We start from the raw sequence: 19,189 nt of genomic DNA on the forward strand, positions 1-19,189 counted from the left end.
CACATGCCAGACAATTCGGAAACACCTGTTGGATATGCGGGAACGAGGTGCCAGATACTCTGAAACCACCTGCCGAACACACCAGAACCTGGTACTGGACACGCCACAAACACCTGCCAGATAGGGTGGAACCACCAGCTTAACATGCTAGAGGAACCTGCCGGACACACAAAAATCATCTGCTGGATACACTGGAACCAGGTCCCGGATACGCCACAACGAATTTCCAGAAAATTCCGCAACAACCTTCCAGACACGCCAGAATTGCCCAGTCTACGTGAGGTAACCAACTGCCAGACACACCAGAAACACCTGCCAGACACCATGGAACCAACTGTCAGATATGCCGGAACCAGGTGCCCGGGACACTGAAGCCACTTGCCAAATATGCCAGAACCATGTGCCGGACACACCGGAACCATGTGATGGATACACCAGAAACAGGTCCAGCACAGGTCAGAACCAGGTGCCAGACATGCCTGAAGCAGCTGCCGGACACACCTGAACCAACTGCTAGATCAGCCTGAACCACTTGATGGACAATCCTGGACCACATCCTGGACACACAGGAACCAGGTGCCTGACACACCAGAGCCACCTGCTGGACACGCCTGATCCACTTGCCAGTCTTGTGAGAACCACCTGCCAGTAACACCGGATACAAGTGTCACACGTGCCAAAACCAGGTGCCGGAGACAACTGAACCACCTGCAAGACATGCCAGAACCATGTGCCAGACACGCTGGAATCACATTCTGGAGACTTCCAAATCCCCTGCGGGTACGCCGGAACCACCTTCCGCACACGCTGGAATCACCTACCACACATGCACGGACCACCTGTTGGATACGCTGGAACCAGGTGCCTGATCCGCTGAAACTACCTGCAGGACACACCAGAACCAGGTGTCAGACATGCCTGAACAACCCAGAGGACACGTCAAAATCACCTGCATGGTACCTCGTAACCATGTGCCAGACAGAACGGAACCACCTGCCGGACACACCAGAGCCACCTGCGGGATATGCCATAAACAGTCTCAGCACACGCCGGAACCAGGTGCCCCACAGGACTGATCCTTCTGCCGGACAAGATTCCACCATCTGCCGGACATACCAAAACCACCTTCCAGAAGCGCCGGAACCATCTGTGGCACACGCAAGAACCACCCGCCGGACATGTGTGATCCACCTGCCTGACATGCTGGAACAAACTTTCAGAGACGTCAAAACCATCCTCTGGACACTCTGGAACCACCCACCGCAGACATGAGAATCAGGTTCAGAACGTGCCGGATGCACCTGCAGGACACACCAGAATCACCTGACTCACATGCCGAAATCACCTGCCGGATATGCCAGAACCACTTGATGGACACTCCGGAACCACCTACTGGACAAGCCAAAATCACCTGTCGGATACGCTGGAACCAGGGCCCTTAGGCGCCGGAAACACCCAGTCAGACATGCCGGAACCACATGCTGCACACTCTGGTTCTGGCATATTCGGCAGGTGGTTTCAGTGTATCTGGCACCAGCTTCCAGCATATCCAACAGGTGGTTAGGAAGTGTCTGGCAGGTGATTCCTGTGTGTCTGGCATGTGGCTCTAGTACGTTCGGAAGATGGTTCCGTTCTTCCATTGGGTGCTTCCAGCATGTCCTGGAGTTGGTTCTGGTGTGTCAGAGTCATGGTTCCATTGTGTCTGGCGGGTGATTCCAGGTGGTTCTGGTGTGTCCATTGGGTGCTTCCACGTGTGTCTTGTGGGTTGTTCTGGCATGTCTGTGTGGTTGTTCCAGAGTGTCCGGTGGGTGGTTCTGGCATGTCTGTCGGGTTTTCCTGGTCTCTAAGGGGCCTGGTTCCAGTGTATCTGGCAGGTGATTTTGGCGTGTCTGGCAGGTGGTTCCGACAAGTCAAGCAGGTGGTTCCAGTTTGTCCAGCATGTGGTTCTGGCATATCTGAGAGGTGGTCCTGGCATGCCCGGCATGTTGTTCCGGCATGTTTGGCTTGTGGTTCCAGCTTGTCTGGCAGTTGTTTGTGGCGAGTCAGGTGCCTGGTTTGGTGTATCGGCAGGTGGTTTCACTGTATCTGGCACCTGGTTCCACTATATCAAACAGGTGGTTCTGAAGTATCTGGCAAGTGGTTCCTATGTGTCTGGCATGTGGTTCTGGTACATTCGGAAGATGGTTCTGGCCTGTCCGTTGAGTGCTTCTGGCATGTCTTGGAGTTGGTTCTGGCATGTCAGAGTGATGGTTCCAGTGTGTCCGGTGAGTGGTTCCAGGTGGTTCTGGCGTGTCCGGTGGGTGCTTCTGGTGTGTCTGGTGGGTCATTCTGCATGTCTGTGTGGTCATTCCAGAGTGTGCGGCAGGTGATTTCCGGCATGTATGTCGGGTTTTTCCCCCGTCTAAGTGGCCTGGTTCCAGCGTGTCCAGCAGGAGATTTTGGCATGTCCGGCCGGTGGTTCCAGCGTGTCAAGCAGGTGGTTCTGGCATGTTCAGCAGGTTGTTCAGGCATGTCCAGCAGGCTGTTCAGGTCTGTCTTGGAGGTGATTCCAGCGTGTCCAGCATGTGGTTCTGGCATATCTGAGAGGTGGTTCCAGCATGCCAGGCATGTGATTCCAGAGTGTCCATTAAATGCTTCTGGCATGTCCTACAGGGGCTTCTGGTGTGTTGCGGAACTGTTTCATGCCTCTGCAGTGGGTGGCTATTGATTGTCCTGATGATGGTTCTAACGTGTCTGATGGTTGGTTCCAGCATGTCAGGCAGGTGGGTCACACATGTCTTGCGGGTGGTTCCATCGTGTGCCGCAGATGGTTGTGGCACATCTGGCAGGGGGGTTTGGCCTCGCTGGCAGAGAGTTCAGTCTTGTCCTTGTCCGGCAGGTGGATCAGTCGTGTGGGGAACCTGGATCCAGCGGGTGCTGCGCCTTTTTCTGGTGTATCCTGCAGGTGGCTCCGGCGTGTCCAGCAGGTGGTTCCGTTCTGTCTGGCACATGCTTACGGTGTATCATGCAGGTGATTTTGCCAGGTCCTGTAGGTTGTCCAGGCATGTCTGACACCTGGTTCTGGTGTGTCCGGCAGGTAGTTTCTGCAAATCAGCTACCTGGTTCTGGCGTATCCAACACTTGGTCCCGGCATGTCTGGTATGTGATTCCAGTGTGTGCAGCAGGTGGTTCCTGTGTGTCTGGCATGTGGTTCTGGTACATCCTTAAGGTGGTTCCCGCCTGTCTGGCAGGTGGCTACTATGTGTCTGGGACCTGATTCCATCGTGTGTGGTTGGTGCTGTCAGAGTGTCCAGGTGTTGATTCCGGCATGTCTGGCAGTGGTTCTCACATGTTCGGTGGGTGATTGCAATGTGTCCGGCAGGTTGTTCCAGCCTTTTCCAGAAATTGGATCTGGTGTCTCCAGGACCTGGTTCCAGTGTATCCGGCAGGTGATTTTGGCATGTCCGGCAGGTTGTTCCACCTTGTTATGCTGGTGGTTCCGGCTTGTCTGGCAGGTGTTTGTGTTGTTTCCAGCACCTGGTTTTTGGCGTATTCAGCTGGTGGTTTCAGTGAATCAGCCACCTGCTTGTGGCATATCCAACAGGTGGTTCCAAAATGTCTGGCAGTTGGTTCCTGTGTGTCTTGTATGTGGTTCTGGTACATTTGGAAGATGGTTCCGGCATGTACATTGGGTGCTGCAGGCATGTCTGGTAGTTGGCTCTGGCGTGTCAGAGTCATGGCTCAAGTGTGTGTGGCCGGGGGTTCCAGGGGATTCTGGCACGTCCATTGGGTGCTTCTGGAGTGTCTGGCAGGTCGTTCTGGCATGACTGTGTGGTGGTTCCAGAGTGTCCGAGATGGTTGCAGCATGTCTATTGGGTTTTTTCTGGTGTCTAAGGGGCCTTGATCCAGCGTATCCAGTAGGTGAGTTCTTTCTCAGCTTTCTAAAGAGCTGGAAACATGATGGTTTTTGGCTTGTCTCCCCTTGAGGGATTGAGCCAGTTCCTTGTGCCTTCACCTCTAGAGCAATGTAGGGCACGTCTGAGAGCAAAGGGGACTTTCTGACATAGGTGCTTTCTGACACTCTCTCCAGCAATGCACAAGGGTGGATGGTTAAAAGCCTATTGTCTCTCTCCTCCTAAGCATGTGGAAGTGCAATCATATGGGTCTAAGCCCCATCGCTTAAAGGGAAGATGTAGGGCTTTCATCTGAGCAGTGTTGGCAAGATGGAAATGTGGTAGAAGCAGTTCTAAAATGGCGAGTTAAGGGCTGGGAAAGAACAGCATTTGAGCTACCTTTGTATGAGATGTTCCCAGTTCACTGTAAGAGCACTGTGGAAAGTGAGTTCTTTCTCAGCTTCCTAAAGAGCTGGAAGCAAAACAGTTTGTGGCTTGTCTCCCCTTGATGGATGGAGTCAGTGCTTTGTGCCTACCAACTCTAGAGCAATGGAGGGCACAGCTGAGAGCAAAGAGCCCTTTCTGACATAGATTCTCTCTGACACTCTCTTCATCAGTGCACAAGGGCGGTTGGTGAAATGCATACTATCTGTCTCCTCCTAAGAATGTGGAAGCACAATCATCCTGGTCTTGGCCCCATTGTTGAAGGGGAAGATGTAGCCATTTGTCTGAACAGGGTTGGCAAGATGGAAATGTTGCAGAAGCAGAAGTTCTAAAGTGGTGAGTTAACGGCTGGGAAGAAATGGTGGTTCAGCTGCCTTTGTATGAGAGGTTTCCAGTACGCTGTAAGAGCACTGTGGAAAGCGAGTTCTTTCTCAGCTTCCTAAAGAGCTGAAAGCAAGATGGTTTGTGGCTTGTCTCCCCTTGATGGATGGAGGCAGTGTTTTGTGCCTTCCACCGCTACAGCAGTGTAGGGCATGGCTGAGAGCAAAAGGGCATTTGTGACACAGGTGCTTTCTAACACTCTCTCCACCAGTGCACAAAGGCAGTCAGTTAAAATCCTATTGTCTCTCTCCTCCTAACCATGTGGAAGCACAATCATTCATGCCTCGGCCCCATTGTTTAAGGGGAAGATGTAGGTATTTCTTCTGAGCCTGTTTGGCAAGTTGGAAAGGTGGCAGAAACAGAACTTCTAAAGTGACTTATGGGCTGAACAGAAATGGCATTTAGCTTCCTTTGTATGAGAGTTTCCCAGTATACTGTAAGAGCACTGTGGAAAGCAAGTTCTTACACAGCTTCTTAAAGAGCTGGAAGCAAGACAGTTTGTGGCTTATCTCCCCTTGAGGGATGGAGGCAGTGCTTTGTGCCTTCCACCTCTAGAGCAATGTAGGGCATGGCTGAGAGCAAAGGGGACTTTCTGACATAGGTCTTTTCTGACACTGTCTCCACCAGTGCACAAGAGTGGTTGGTTAAAAGCCTATTGTCTGTCTCCTCCTAAGCATGTGGAAGCAGAATCATTCGGGCCTCAGCCCAAATGCTTAAGGGGATCATCTAGGCATTTCATCTGAGAAGGTTGGCAAGATGGAAACGTGGAAGGAGCAGAATTTATAAAGCAGCAAGTTAAGGGGTGGGAAGAAATGACGTTTTAGCTGCCTTTGTATGAATGGTTCCTGGTACACTGTAAGAGTGCTGTGGAAATCCAGTTCTTTCTCAGCTTCCTAAAGAGCTGAGAACAAGACGGTTTGTGGCTTGTCTCCCCTTGGGGGATGGAGGCAGTGCTTTGTGCCTTCCACCTCTAGAGCAATGGAGGGTACGGCTGAGAGCAAAGGGGCCTTTCTGACCTAGGTGCTTTCTGACACTCTCTTAACCAGTGCACAAGGGCAGTGGTTAAAACCCTATTGTCCCTCTCCTCCTAAACTTGTGGAAGCACAATCATTTGGGCCTCAGCCCATTTGCTTAAGGAGAAGATGTAGGCATTTCGTGTGAGCCAGGTTGGCAAGATGGAAATGTCCCAGAAGCAGAAGTTGTACAGCAACGAGTTGAGGGCTCTAAAGAAGCATCTTTTCAGCTGCCTTTGTACGAGATGTTCCTGGTATGCTGTAAGAGGACTGCGGAAAGTGAGTTCTTTCTCAGCTTCCTGAAGAGCTGGAAGCAAGACGTGTTGTGGCTCATCTCCCCTTGAGGGCTGGAGGCAGTATTTTGTGCCTTCCACCTCTAGAGCAATGTAGAACATGGCTGAAAGCAAACTTTGCCTTTCTGACCTAGGTGCTTTGTGACACTCTCTCCACCAGTGCACAAGGGCAGTATGAGAGGTTGCCAGTATGCTGTAAGAGCACTGAGGAAAGCGAGTTCTTTCTTAACTTCCAAAGAGTGGTTGGTTAAAATCCTATTGTCTCTCACCTCCTAAGCATGTGGAAGGACAATCATTCGTGCCTCATCCAAATGAATCAGGCAGGACTTGTGTGTCTGGCCTGCCTGACACAGGAACGAACTGGCAGCCACATTGGAACAATCATCTGGAAACTGTGGAACCATGAACTGCAGATGTGAGAATCAGGTCCAGAAGGCATCAGAAGCACCTGCAGGACACGCCAGAACCACCTGATTCAAACGCCAAAATCACCTGCTGTATGTGCCACAAACACCTTCCAGCCAAGCCAGAACCATGAGTCTAACAAACCGGAACAACCTGCTGGACACGCCAAAATCACCTGCCAGATACGCCGGAACATGTGCCGCAAACGCTGGAATCACCTACCAGACATGCCGGGACCACCTGTTGGATACACCGGAACCAGGTCCCTGATTCACTGAAACTACCTGCAGGACACGCCAGAACCAGGAGTGGGACATGCCTGGACAACCCACAGGACACATAGCAATCACCTGCATGATACCCCGTAACCATGTGCCAGACAGAACAGAACCACATGCCAGGTCCAGCACAGGCCAAAACCAGGTGTCCGACACACCAGAACCACCTGCTGGACAAGCCTGAACCACCTGCCAGTCTTGTGAGAACCTTCTGCTGGAGTCACCAGAAACAGGTGTTGCACTCGCCAAAACCAGGTGCCGGACAGAACTGAACCACCTGCCAGACACATCGAAATCACCTGCTGGATATGCCAGAACCATTTGCTGGACACGCTGGAATCACCTACCAGACATGCTGGGACCACATGTTGGATACACCGGAATCAGGTGCCTGACTCACTGAAGCTACCTGCCAGACACGCCAGAAGAAAGTCGTGGACATGCCTGGACAACCCACAGGACACGTCGAAATCACCTGCATGATACCCAGTAACCATGTGCCAGACAGAACGGAACCACCTGCTGGACATGCCGGAGCCACCTGCCAGATATGCCAGATACAGGCGCAGCACATGCCGGAACCAGGGGCCCCACATGACTGATGCACCTGACACACAAGACTGAACCATCTGCCTGACATGCCGAAACAACCTTCCCGATGAGCCAGAAGCATCTGTGGCACACGCTGGAACCACCCACCGCACATGTGTGACCCACCTGCCTGACACACTGGAACTAACTGGCAGAAATGTGGGAACCATCATCTGGACGCTCTGGAACCACCCACCACAGATGCAAGAATCAGACCCAAAATGCTCCAGAAGCACCTGCAGGTCACGCCAGAACCACCTGACTCACATGCCAAAATCACCTGCTGGATATGCCAGAACCACTTGATGGAAACTCCACAAGCACATGCCAGGCATGCCGGAACCACATCTCAAATATGCCAAAACCACATGCCAGACATGACAGAAGCACCTCATGGACACACCTGAACCAACTGCCGAACATGCCAGAACCACCTGCTTGACTCGCCAGAAACACCAGCCAGACATGCCGGAACCACCCCCCGGACATGCCAGAACCATCTGTTTGACTAGCCCGAACCACCTGCCAGACACGCAAAAATCACCTGCAGTATACCCTGGAGCCAGGCCCCTTAGACTCCGGAAAATCCCGACAGACATGCCAGAACCACCCGCCGCACACTCTGGAACCACCACACAGACATGCCAGAGCGACCTCCCAGACACACTGGAAGCACCCTCCAGAAACGCCAGAACCACCTGGAACCACCAGCCGGATGCACTGGTACCATGAGTCTGACACCCCAGAATGAACTCCTGCACATGCCGGAGCACCCACCGACAGGCCAGAACCATCATCCGAACATACCAGAACCAGATGCCAGACACAAAGGAACCACCTGCCAGACACTTTGGAACCACCTGTTGGATATGCCACAACCAGGTGCCAGGTACACTGAAACCACCTGCTGAACACACCAGAACCAGGTGTCAGACACACCACAAACACCTGCCAGACATGCCAGAACCACCAGCCTAACACGCCAGAACAACCTGCCGGACATGCCAAAATCACCTGCTGGATACACTGGAACCAAGTCCTGGACACGCCAGAACCAACTTCTGGAAAAGGCCGGAAGAACCTGCTGGACACGCCGGAATCACCCAATGGACATGCGGGAATCAACTGCCAGACACGCCAGAACCAACACCTGGACACTCTGAAAGCACCAACCAGACACGTTGGAATCAGGTCCCGGACCCACACTAGCCACCTGCCAGACATGCTGGAAGCACCTTAAGATCATACCGGAAACACATGCCAGACATTCAGGAATCTAACACCAGACACCACAGAACCAACTGTCAGATATGCCAGAACCAGTCACCCGGTACACTGAAGCCACCTGCCAAATACGCCAGAAACATGTGCTGGACGTTCCGGAACCATGTGACGGATACACCAGAAACAGGTCCAGCACAGGTGAGAACCAGGTGCCTGACATGCTAGAATCACCTGCTGGACACGCCTGAACCATCTGCCAGTCGTGTGAGAACCACCAGCCGGATACACCAGAAACAAGTGTTGCAAATGCCAAGACCAGGTGCCGGACGTGACTGAACCACTTGCAAGACCTGCCAGATCCAGGTGCCGGACACACCAGAACCACCTGCTGCACACGCTGGGATCACCTGCCAGACATGCCGGGACCACCTGTTGGCTATGCCTGAACCAGGTGCCTGAATCACTGAAACTACCTGCTGGACACACCAGAACCTGGTGTTGGACACACCTGGACAACCCACAGGACACCGTGGCAATCACCTGCATGATACCCCGCAACCATGTGCCAGACAGAACGGAACTACATGCCAGGCACGCTGAAGCCACTTGCTGCACACACTAGAAACAGGCACAGCACACGCAGGAACCAGGTGCCCCACATGACTGATCCACCTGCCGGACAAGAATGAACCATCTGCCGGACATGCCGAAACCACTTTCCCGATGTGCCGAAACCATCTGTGGCACACGCCGGAACCACCCACTGCACATGTGTGACCCACCTACCTGACACCCTGGAATCAACTGGTGGACACATTGGAACCATCATCTGGACACTCTGGAACGACCTACCACAGATGCAAGAATCAGGTCCAGAATGCGCCGGAAGCACCTGCAGGACACGCCAGAACCACCTGATTCACGTGCCGAAATCACCTGCCGCATACACCGGAACCACTTAACGGAAACTCCGGATTCACATGCCAGAGATGCTGGAACCACCTCTCACACCTACCAGAACCATGTGCCAGACACCCCGGTACCACCTCCCAGACAGACCTGAACCACCTGCTGGACATGCCTGAACCACCTGCCAAAAACGCCAGAACCATCTGCTTGACTCACTGGAACCACCTGCCGGACACGCCAAAATCACCTGCCGGATATGCTGGAACCAGGCCCCTTAGATGCCAGAAAAACCCGAAAGACATGCTGGAACCACATGCCGCACACTCTGGACCCACCACACAGACATGCCAGATGACCCACCAGACACACAGGAAGCACCCACCAGACACACCAGAACCACCTGGAACCACCCATGGACACAGTGGAACCATGACTGACACGCCAGAACCAACTCCCAGACATGCAGGAAGCACCCAACGTGCACGACACAACCATCTTCCAAACATACCAGAACCACATGCCAGACACACAGGATCCACCTGCCAGACACTTTGGAACCACCTGTTGGATATGCCGGAAGCAGGTGCCACATACACTGAAACCAACTTCTGAATACTCCAGAACCAGAGTGTGCAGCGTGTGGTTCCGCCATGTCTCTTGGGTTTTTCAGGCACCTAAGTGGCCTGGTTCCAGCATATTGGGCAGGTGATTTTGGCATGTCTGGTTCCAGCGATTCAAGCTGGTGATTCAGGTCTGTCCAGGAGGTGGTCCTAGTGTGTTCAGCACGTGGTTCTGGAATATGGGAGAGGTGGTTCCTTCGTGCCCAGCATGTGATTCCGGACTGTCCATCAAGTGGTTCTGGCGTATCTGGCAGGTGATTTCGGGGTGTGAGTCAGGTGGTTCTGGCATGTCCTGCACGTGCTTCTGCCACGTTCTGGACCTGATTCTCGTGTCTGCGGTGGGTGGTTCCAGAGTGTCCAGATGATGGTTCTGACGTGTCCGCCAGTTGGTTCCAACATGTTAGACAGGTGGGTCACACACGTGCAGCTGGTGGTTCCAGCGTGTGCCACAGATGATTCCAGCGCATCCAGAAGGTGGTTTCAGCATGTCCAGCAGAAGGTTCAGTCTGGTCCAGCAGGTGGATCAGTCATGTGGGGCACCTGGTTCCGGCGTGTGCTGTGCCTGTTTCTGGCATATCCGGCAGGTGGTTCCGGCGTGTCTGGGAGGTGGTTTTGTTCTGTCTGGCACATGGTTATGGTTTCATGAAGGTGATTTTGCCGTGTCCTGTGGGTTGTCCAGGCGTGTCCAACACCTGGTTCTGGCATGTCCGGCAGATAGTTTCAGTGAATCAGGCACCTGGTTGCAGCGTATCCAACAGGTGGTCCCGGCATTTCTGGTAGGTGATTCCAGTGTGTGCGGAGGGCGTTCAGGTGTATCTGGCAGGGGAGTTTGATGTGTCCAGCAGGTGGTTCCAGCATGTCTGGCAACTGGTTCTGGCATGTCTTGTATGTGGTTCAGTCATGTCCGGCAACTGGTTTTGGCATGTGCCACACCACATCTGGTGTATAAGCCAGGTGGTTCTCACAAGACAGGCATGTGGTTCAGGCATGTCCAGCAGGTGGTTCTGGCATGTCGGGCAGCCGGTTCTGGTGTGCCAGGCATGTGGTTCCAAATTGTGCGTCCAGTGGTTGAGGCTGGTCTAGCAGGTGGTTCAGGTGTGTCCGGCAGCTGTTTCTGGCGTGTCCGGCACCTGGTTCTAGACTGTGCTGGGACTGTTTCTGGTGTGTTCATCACATGGGTCTGGCGTGGCAGGCACATGTTTCTGGCATATTCAGCAGGTGACTTCAGCGTACCAGGCACCTGGTTCCAGTGTATCTGACAGTTGGTTCCATGGTGTCTGGCAGGTGGCTCCTGTGTGTCTGGCATGTGGTTCCAGTACATTCTTAAGGTGGTTGCAGCGTGTCTGGCAGGTGGCTACCGTGTGTCCAGTACATGATTCCATGATGTGCAGTTGGTGTTTTCAGGTTCTCCAGGTGTTGGTTCTGGCATGTCTGGCAGTTGATTCCCGCATGTCCGTTGGGTGATTCCGGAGTGTCCGGCAGGTTGTTCCGGCCTTTTCCGGAAATTGGTTCTGGCGTATCCAGGACCTGGTACCAGCAAATCCGACAAGAGATTTTGGCATGTCTGGCAGGTTGTTCCAGCGTGTTAGACTGGTGATTCCAGCTTGTCTGGCAGGTGTTTGTGGCATGTCCCGCACCTGGTTCTGGCATATGCGGCAGGTGGTTTTAGTGTACCTGGCACCTAGTTCTGGCATATCCAACAGGTGGTTCCGAAGTGTCTGGCAGGTGATTCTGGTACGTTTGGAAGATGGTTCTGGTATGTCTGTTTGGTGGAACAGCATGTACAGGAGTTGGTTCTGGCGTGTCAGAGTCCTGGTTCCAGTTTTTGTGGCAGGTGGTTCCAGGTGGTTCTGGTGTGTCCAGTTGGTGCTTCCGGTGTGTCTGGTGGTTCATTCTGGCATGTCTGTGTGGTGGTTCCAGAGAGTGCGACTGGTGCTTCTGGCGTGTCTGTCGGGTTTTTCCGGCATCTAAGGGGCCTGGTTCCAGTGTACCCGGCAGGTGATTTTGGCGTGTCCGGCAGGTTGTTCTGGCTTGTCAGACTGGTGCTTCCAGATAGTCTGGCAGGTGTTTGTGGCATGTCCAGCACATGGTTCTGGTGTATTAGGCAAGTGGTTTCAGTGTATCTGGCACCTGGTTCCAGCATATCCAACAGGGGGTTCTGAAGTGTCTGGTAGGTGGTTCCTGTGTGTCTGGCCTGTGGTTCTGGTATGTTCAGAAGATGGTTCTGGTGCATCTGTTGGATGCTTCCGGCATGTCTGGGAGTTGGTTCTGGCATGTCAGTGTCATGGTTCCATAGCGTCCGGCGGGTGGTTCCAGCATGTTTGTTGGGTTTTTCTGGTGTCTAAGGCACCTGGTTCCAGCGTATCCAGCAGGTGATTTTGGCGTGTCCAGCAGGTGGTTCCGGTGAGTCAAGTAGGTGGTTCTGGTGTGGCCGGCATGTGGTTCTGATATATCTGAGAGGAGATTATGGCATGCCTGGCATCTGATTCCAGAGTGCCCGTCAAGTGGTTCTCGCATATCAGGCAGGTGATTTCGGTGTGTGAGTAAGGTGGTTCTGGCGTGTCCTGCAGGTGCTTCCTGAGCTTTCTGGACCTGACACTCATGTCTGAGGTGGGTGGTTCCAGATTTTTCTGATGATGGTTCCAAACTGTCCGAAAGTGGGTTCCTGCTTGACTCGCCAGAACCACCGTCCGGACATGCAAAAATCAGCTGACAGATACCCTGGAACCAGGCCCCTTAGTTGCCAGGAAAACCCAACAGACATGCCGGAACCACTCGCCGCACACTCTGGAACCACCACACAGACATGCCACAATGACCTGCCAGACACACCGGAAGCACCCGCTGGACACACTGGTGCCATGGCACTGACATGCCTGAACCAACTCCGATATGCCAGAAGCACCTAATGGATGTGCCAGAAGCATCTTCCAAACGTACCAGAACCTCATGCCAGACACTTCAGAACCACCTGTTGGATATGCCAGAACTAGGTGCCAGATACACTGAAACCACCTGCTGAATATGCCAGAATCAGGTGCCAGAGATGCCACAAACACATGCCACACAATCCAGAACCACCAGCCTAACACACCGGAACAACCTGCCGGATAGTCCAAAATCACCTGCTGGATACACTAGAACTAGGTCCTGGTTACGCCAGAACCAATTTATGGAAAAGGCTGGAACAACCTGCTGGACACAACAGAATCACCCACAGAACATGCAGGAACAACTACCAGACACGCCACAACCAAAACCTGGATACTCTGAAAGCACCAACCGGACATGATGGTATTAGGTCCCAGGCACATGGTAGCCACCTGCTGGACATGCCAGAACCACCTTAAGAACATACTGGAACCACATGCCAGACACACAGGAACCACCTGCCAGACACCATGGAACCAACTGTCAGATACACTGGAACGAGGCGCCTGATATGCTGAAACCACCTGCTGAATACGCCAGAACCATGTGCCAGACACTCCGGAACCATGTGACGGATACACCAGAAACAGGTCCAGCACAAGCCAGCACCAGGTGCCAGACATGCCTGAAACAGCTGCCGGACACACCTGAACCACCTGCTAGACCAGCCTGAACCACTTTATGGACAATGCAGAACCACATGCTGGGCACACCGGAACCATTTGCCCGACACGCCTGAACAACCTGGTGGACACGCCGGAACTACTGCCAGACATACTGAAACCATCCATCAGAAATGCCTGAACCACCTGCCTGACAGGCTGGAACCAACTGCCCGAAACAGCAGAACCACCAGCCGGGGAATCTGCAAACAACCACCAGAGACACCAAAATCAGGTCCTGAACATGCTGGTAGCACATGCAGGACACTCTGGAACCACCTTTGGGAAATGCCGGAATCACCCACTGGATACGACGGAACCAGCTTCCGGACATGCTGGAGCCACCTGGCAGATTCAGTGGAACCAGGTGTCGGACACCATGAAACCACTTGTTGGATATGTCAGAACCAGGTGCTGGATATGACAGAACCACCTGCTGGACAAGCCAGAACCACCTGCCTGACACGCTGGAACAACCTGCTGGACATGCCAGAACCACCAGCCGGAGACGCTGAAACCACCAACCCGATTCTGGTCGTTCCTGCAGGTGGTTCCTGCATGTCTGGCAGGTGCTTCTGGGGTGCTGGGACTCGATTCTGCCGTCTCCTGTGGGTGGTTCCAGAGTGTCCTTGTGGTGGTTCTGACGTGTCCGGCAGTTGGTTCCAGCATGTCAGGCAGGTGGTTCAGGCATTCCAGGGTGGTGCTTTGGGGGTGTCAGGCAGGTGGTCCAGGTGTGTCCGACAAGTGGTTCCAGCATGTCCTGCATGTCTTTTCCATATGTCTGGCCTGTGGTTCTGTTGTGTCCAGCAGGCGGTTCCAGCGTGTCCAGCACCTGGCTCTGGTGTGTTCGGCAGGTGGTTCCAGCATGTCCACCAGATGGTTCTGGCACATCCTCGAGGTGGTTGCAGAATATCTGGCAGGTGGTTTAGTCGTGTCCAGCATCTGCTTCCAGCATGTGCAACACCTGTTTATGGTGTATCCGGCAGGTGGCTCCAGCGTGTCTGGCAGTTGGTTCAGTCATGTCTGGTACCTTGTTTCTGTGTGTGCGACACATTTTTCTGGCGTATCTGGCAGGTGGTTCTGGTGTGTCCAGCAGGTGTTTCACTCAAGCCTGGTTGGTTGTTCAGGCATGTCCAGGAGGTGGTTCTGGCATGTCTGGCAGGTGATTCTGGCTTGTCTGGCACGTTTTTCTGGCATGTCCAGCACATGGCTCTGGTGTATCTGGCAGGTGGTTTCACGATGTCTGGCACCTGGTTCCACTGCATCTGACAGGTGGTTCCAGCATGCCCAGCATGTGGTTCTGGAATGTCCGTAAAGTGGTTCAGGCTGGACCAGCAGATGGTTCAGGCTGGTCCTGCAGCAGCTGCAGGCTTGTTTGGCACCTGGTTGTGGCATGTGCTGGACCTGTTTCTGGCATATCCAGCTGATGGCTCCACCGTGTCTGGCACATGGTTTCGGCATATCCGACAGGTGATTTGTACATGTCCGGCAGTTGGTTCTGCCATGTCCTGCACCTGGTTCTGGGGTATTTGGCAGGTGGTGTCAGTGTATTTGGCACCTTGTTCCAGCATATCCAACAGATGGTTCCAGCGTGTCTGGCAGTTGGCTCAGGTGTGTTTGGCATGTGATTCTGGCACGTTCAGAAGGTGATTCTGGCGTGTCCGGTGGGTGCTTCCAGTGTGTCCGGCAGTTGGTTCTGGCATGTCTGGCAGGTGGTTCCAGCTTGTCTGAGTGGCGGTTCCAGTGTGTCTGGCGGGTGGTTCCGGCATGTCTGGCAGATGTTTCTGGCGTGTCTGGCAGGTAGTTCCAGAGTGTCTGAGTGGTGTTTCCAGTGTGTCCGTCAGGTAGTTCATGCATGTCTGGTGGGTTGTTCGGGCATATAATGGGCCTGGTTCCAGCATATCTGGCATGTGATTTTGGCATGTCTGACAGGTGGTTCTGGCAAGTCAAGCAGGTGGTTGTGGTGAGTCCAACACCTGGTTCTGGCATATCTGACAGGTGGTTCTGGCGTGCCCGGCATGTGGTTCCAGAGTGTCTGTCAAGTGGTTCACGCATATCCATCAGGTGGTTCAGGCTTGTCTAGCAGGTGGTTCAGTTTTGTCTGGCAGGTGTTTCTGTGGTGTCTGGCAGGTGGTTGCAGCTTGTCCAGCAGGTGGTTCTTGCGTTTCCAGCACCTGGTTCTGTCGTATCCGGCAGGTGGTTTCATGGTATCCAGCACCTGGTTCCACCATATCCAACCAGTGGTTCTAGCATGTCTGGCAGGTGGTTCCGGTGTGTCTAGAAGTTGGTTCCATTGTGTTCAGCAGGTGGTTCCGGCATGTCAGTCAGGTGGTTCTGGCATGTCCGGGAGGTGGTTCCGTCTTGTCAGGTGGGTGATTCTGGCAGTATTGCAGGTGGTTCTGTCACGTCTAGCAGTTGCTTCTGGCATGTCTAGGACCTGATTCTGGCATCTCCGGCTGGTGGTTCCAGAGTGTCCAGGTGGTGGTACCAACATGTCTAGCAGTTGGTGCCAGCATGTGAGTCAGGTGGTTCAGATGTTTCCAGTGGATGGTTCCCGAATGTCCAGTGGGTAGTTCTGGTGTGTCCGGCAAGTTGTTCAGGCATGTCTGTCAGCTGGTCCAGGTGCATCAGGCACATGGTCCAGGCATGGCCATCCCATGGTCCAGGCATTTCTGAAACGTGGTTCTGACATGTCTGAAATGTGGTTTGGGCATGTCCGGCACCTGATTCAGGCCTCTCTGAGAGGTGATTTGGGGGTGTCTGGCAGGTGGTCCGGGTGTGTCTGGCAAGTGGTTCTGGCATGTCTGGTGTGTCCTTTCAGTATGTCTGGCCTGTGGTCCCGGTGTGTCCAGCAGGTTGTTCCACTGTGTCCAGGATCTGGCTCCGGTGAGTGTGGCAGGTGGTTCCATCATGTCCACCAGATGGTTCCAACATGTCCTGAAGGTGGTTATGGCATCTCTGGCTGGTGTTTCAGTCATGTCCAGCAGGTAGGTGACTCAGACTTGTTTGGCAGGTGGTTCAGTCATGTCAGCACCTGGTTTCAGCATGTGCGACACTTGTTTCTGGCATATCTGGTAGGTGTCTCCATCGTGTCCGGCAAGTAGTTCAGTCATCCCAGGCACCTGGTTTCGGCATGTGCAACACCTGTTTCTGGCTTATCTGGCACGTGGCTCTGGCATGACTGGCAGTTGGTTTATGCAATTCTGGCAGGTGGTTCTGGTGTCTCAGGCATCTGGTTCCGGCGTTCCTGGCATGCAGTTCTGGAATGACAGTAAAGTGGTTCAAGCTGGTCCAGCAAGTGTTTCAGGCTAGTAGGGCAACTGCTTCAGGCTTCTCTGGCACCTGGTTCCAGCCTGTGCTGGACCTGTTTCTGGCATATCTGGCAGATGGTTTCGGCATGTCATGGAGGTGGTTCTGGCATGTCTGGCACATGGTTTCAGCGTATCTGGCAGGGGATTTCGGCATGTCCTTCAGAGGGTTCTGGCGAGTCAAGCAGGTGGTTGTGGCATGTCTGGCAGGTGGTTCAGACATGTCTGGAATGTGATTCTGGTGTGTCTGGCATGTAGTCCGACATTCTGGAGCCACATGCTGGGCACACTGGAGCCAGGTGCCCGACATGCCAGTACCACCTGATGGACACACCTGCACCACCTGCCAGACTTGTGTGAACCACCTGTCAGACACGCTGGAACCACCTGCTGGATTCACCAGGACCAGGCCATTTATACATTGCAACAACCCACCAGACATTCCAGAACCACACACTGGACACACTGGAACTACCTAGACACGCCAGAACCACCCACAAGACATGCAGGAACCACCTGCCAGACACGCTGGAAGCACCCAGCCGACATGCGCAACCACCTTCTGAGCATACCAGAACCACATGCCAGAACCACCTGTTGGATATGAGGGAACCAGATGCCGGATAAACTGAAACCACCTGCCAAACACCCCAGAACCAAGTTCTGGATACAAGGGAAACACATGCCACACACATCTACATGACTTAGATGAGTCAGCAGTCAGATACGCCAAAACCATGTGATGGACACACCAGAACGAACTCCCTGACATGCTGGAAACATCTGCCACATACACCAGAAACAGATCCAGGACAGGCTGGAACCATGTGCTGGACAAGCCCAAAGCAGCTGCCATAGTAGCCTGAACCACCTGCTGGAACCACCAGGACCACTTTATGGACCTTCTGGAACCACATGCTGGGCACACTGGAACCAGGTGCCCAACATGCCAGAACCACCTGCTGGACATGCCTGAACCACCAGACAGACTTGTGTGAAACACTTTCCAGACACACCAGAAACAGGTGTCACACACACAGTAACAAGGTGCTGGACATGACTAAACCACCTGCTGGACATGATTGAACCACCTGCCAAACATGCCATAACCCCCTTCAGGATGTGCCAGAACCATCTGGTGGACATGCCAGAACCACCTGCCGAATGTGTCAGAGCCAGGTGACGGATTCGCTGGAACCGCCTGCTGGACACGCTGGAACCACAGGCCAGACATACTGGAAGAACACAACGGACATGCTGGAACCACTTGCCAGACACACCCGGACCACCTGCCAGACACCCCCAAGCACCTCCCAGAAATGCCTGAACTACCTGCCTGACACACTGGAACCAACTGCCAGACATGTTGGAACCACCACAAGGACACTCTGGAACCACCCACCAGAGACAGCACAATCAGGTCCCGGTATGCTGGAAGCACCTGCTGGACATGCTGGAACCACCTGCAGGAACCGCCAGAATCAAGTTGGTGGCTTCAGCGTGTCCGGGTGGTGTTTCTGGCATGCCCGGCAGGTTTTTCCAGTACATGGTTCCAGCATATGCGGCAGGTGATTTTGGCGTGTCCGGCAGGTTGTTTGTGCGTGTCAGGCAGGTGGTTCCAGCTTGACTGGCATGTGGTTCTGTCATGTCCGGCACCTGGTTCTGGTGTATCCAACAGGTGGTTTCATGGAGTCCTGCATCTGGTTCCACCGAATCTGACAGGTGGTACTGGCGTGTCTGGTACGTGGTTGCGTTGTATCTGGTGGGTGAATCTGGCTGTTCCCAAAGGTGGTTCCAGCGTGTCCATCAGGTGCTTCTAGTGTGTCTGGGACCTGATTCTGGCATCTCCAGTGTGTGATTCCAGAGTGTCCGGGTGGTGGTTCAGACATGTCTGGCAGTTGGTTCTAGCATGTCAGGCAGGTGGTTCAGCCGTTTCTAGTGGATGGTCCTTGTATGTTTGGCGGGTATTTCCAGTGTGTCCGGCAGGTTGTTCAGGCATGTCTGTCAGCTGGTGCAGTTGCATCTGGCACATGGTCCTGTCATAGCCATCCCGTGGTCCAGGTATTTCAGAAACGTGGTTCTGACATGTCTGAAAGGTGGTTTGGGCATGTCTGGCATCTTATTCAGGCCTCTCTAGGAGGTGCTTTGGGGGTGTCTGGCATGTGGTCCGGGTGTGTCCAGTGAGTGGTTCTGGAATGTCTGGAGTGTTCTTCCAGGATGTCTGGACTTTGGTTCTGGGATGTCCAGCAGGCGGTTCT

At 53.7% G+C, this 19,189-nt stretch overlaps 1 long non-coding RNA gene across 3 annotated transcripts in view; it reads right to left on the bottom strand.

Annotated features, from left to right (window-relative positions):
* Positions 1-19,189, bottom strand: part of LOC139077195 (uncharacterized) — a 76,024-nt gene that overhangs the window by 41,094 nt on the left and 15,741 nt on the right. For all 3 annotated transcript variants that reach the window (XR_011529510.1, XR_011529512.1, XR_011529511.1), the window contains exon 2: positions 6,150-6,343. This is a non-coding gene — a long non-coding RNA (uncharacterized lncRNA). The remainder of the gene's footprint in view (positions 1-6,149; positions 6,344-19,189) is intronic.

This window comes from Equus przewalskii, chromosome 19 (assembly GCF_037783145.1).
Source record: "Equus przewalskii isolate Varuska chromosome 19, EquPr2, whole genome shotgun sequence".
Classification (NCBI taxonomy): domain Eukaryota; kingdom Metazoa; phylum Chordata; class Mammalia; order Perissodactyla; family Equidae; genus Equus; species Equus przewalskii.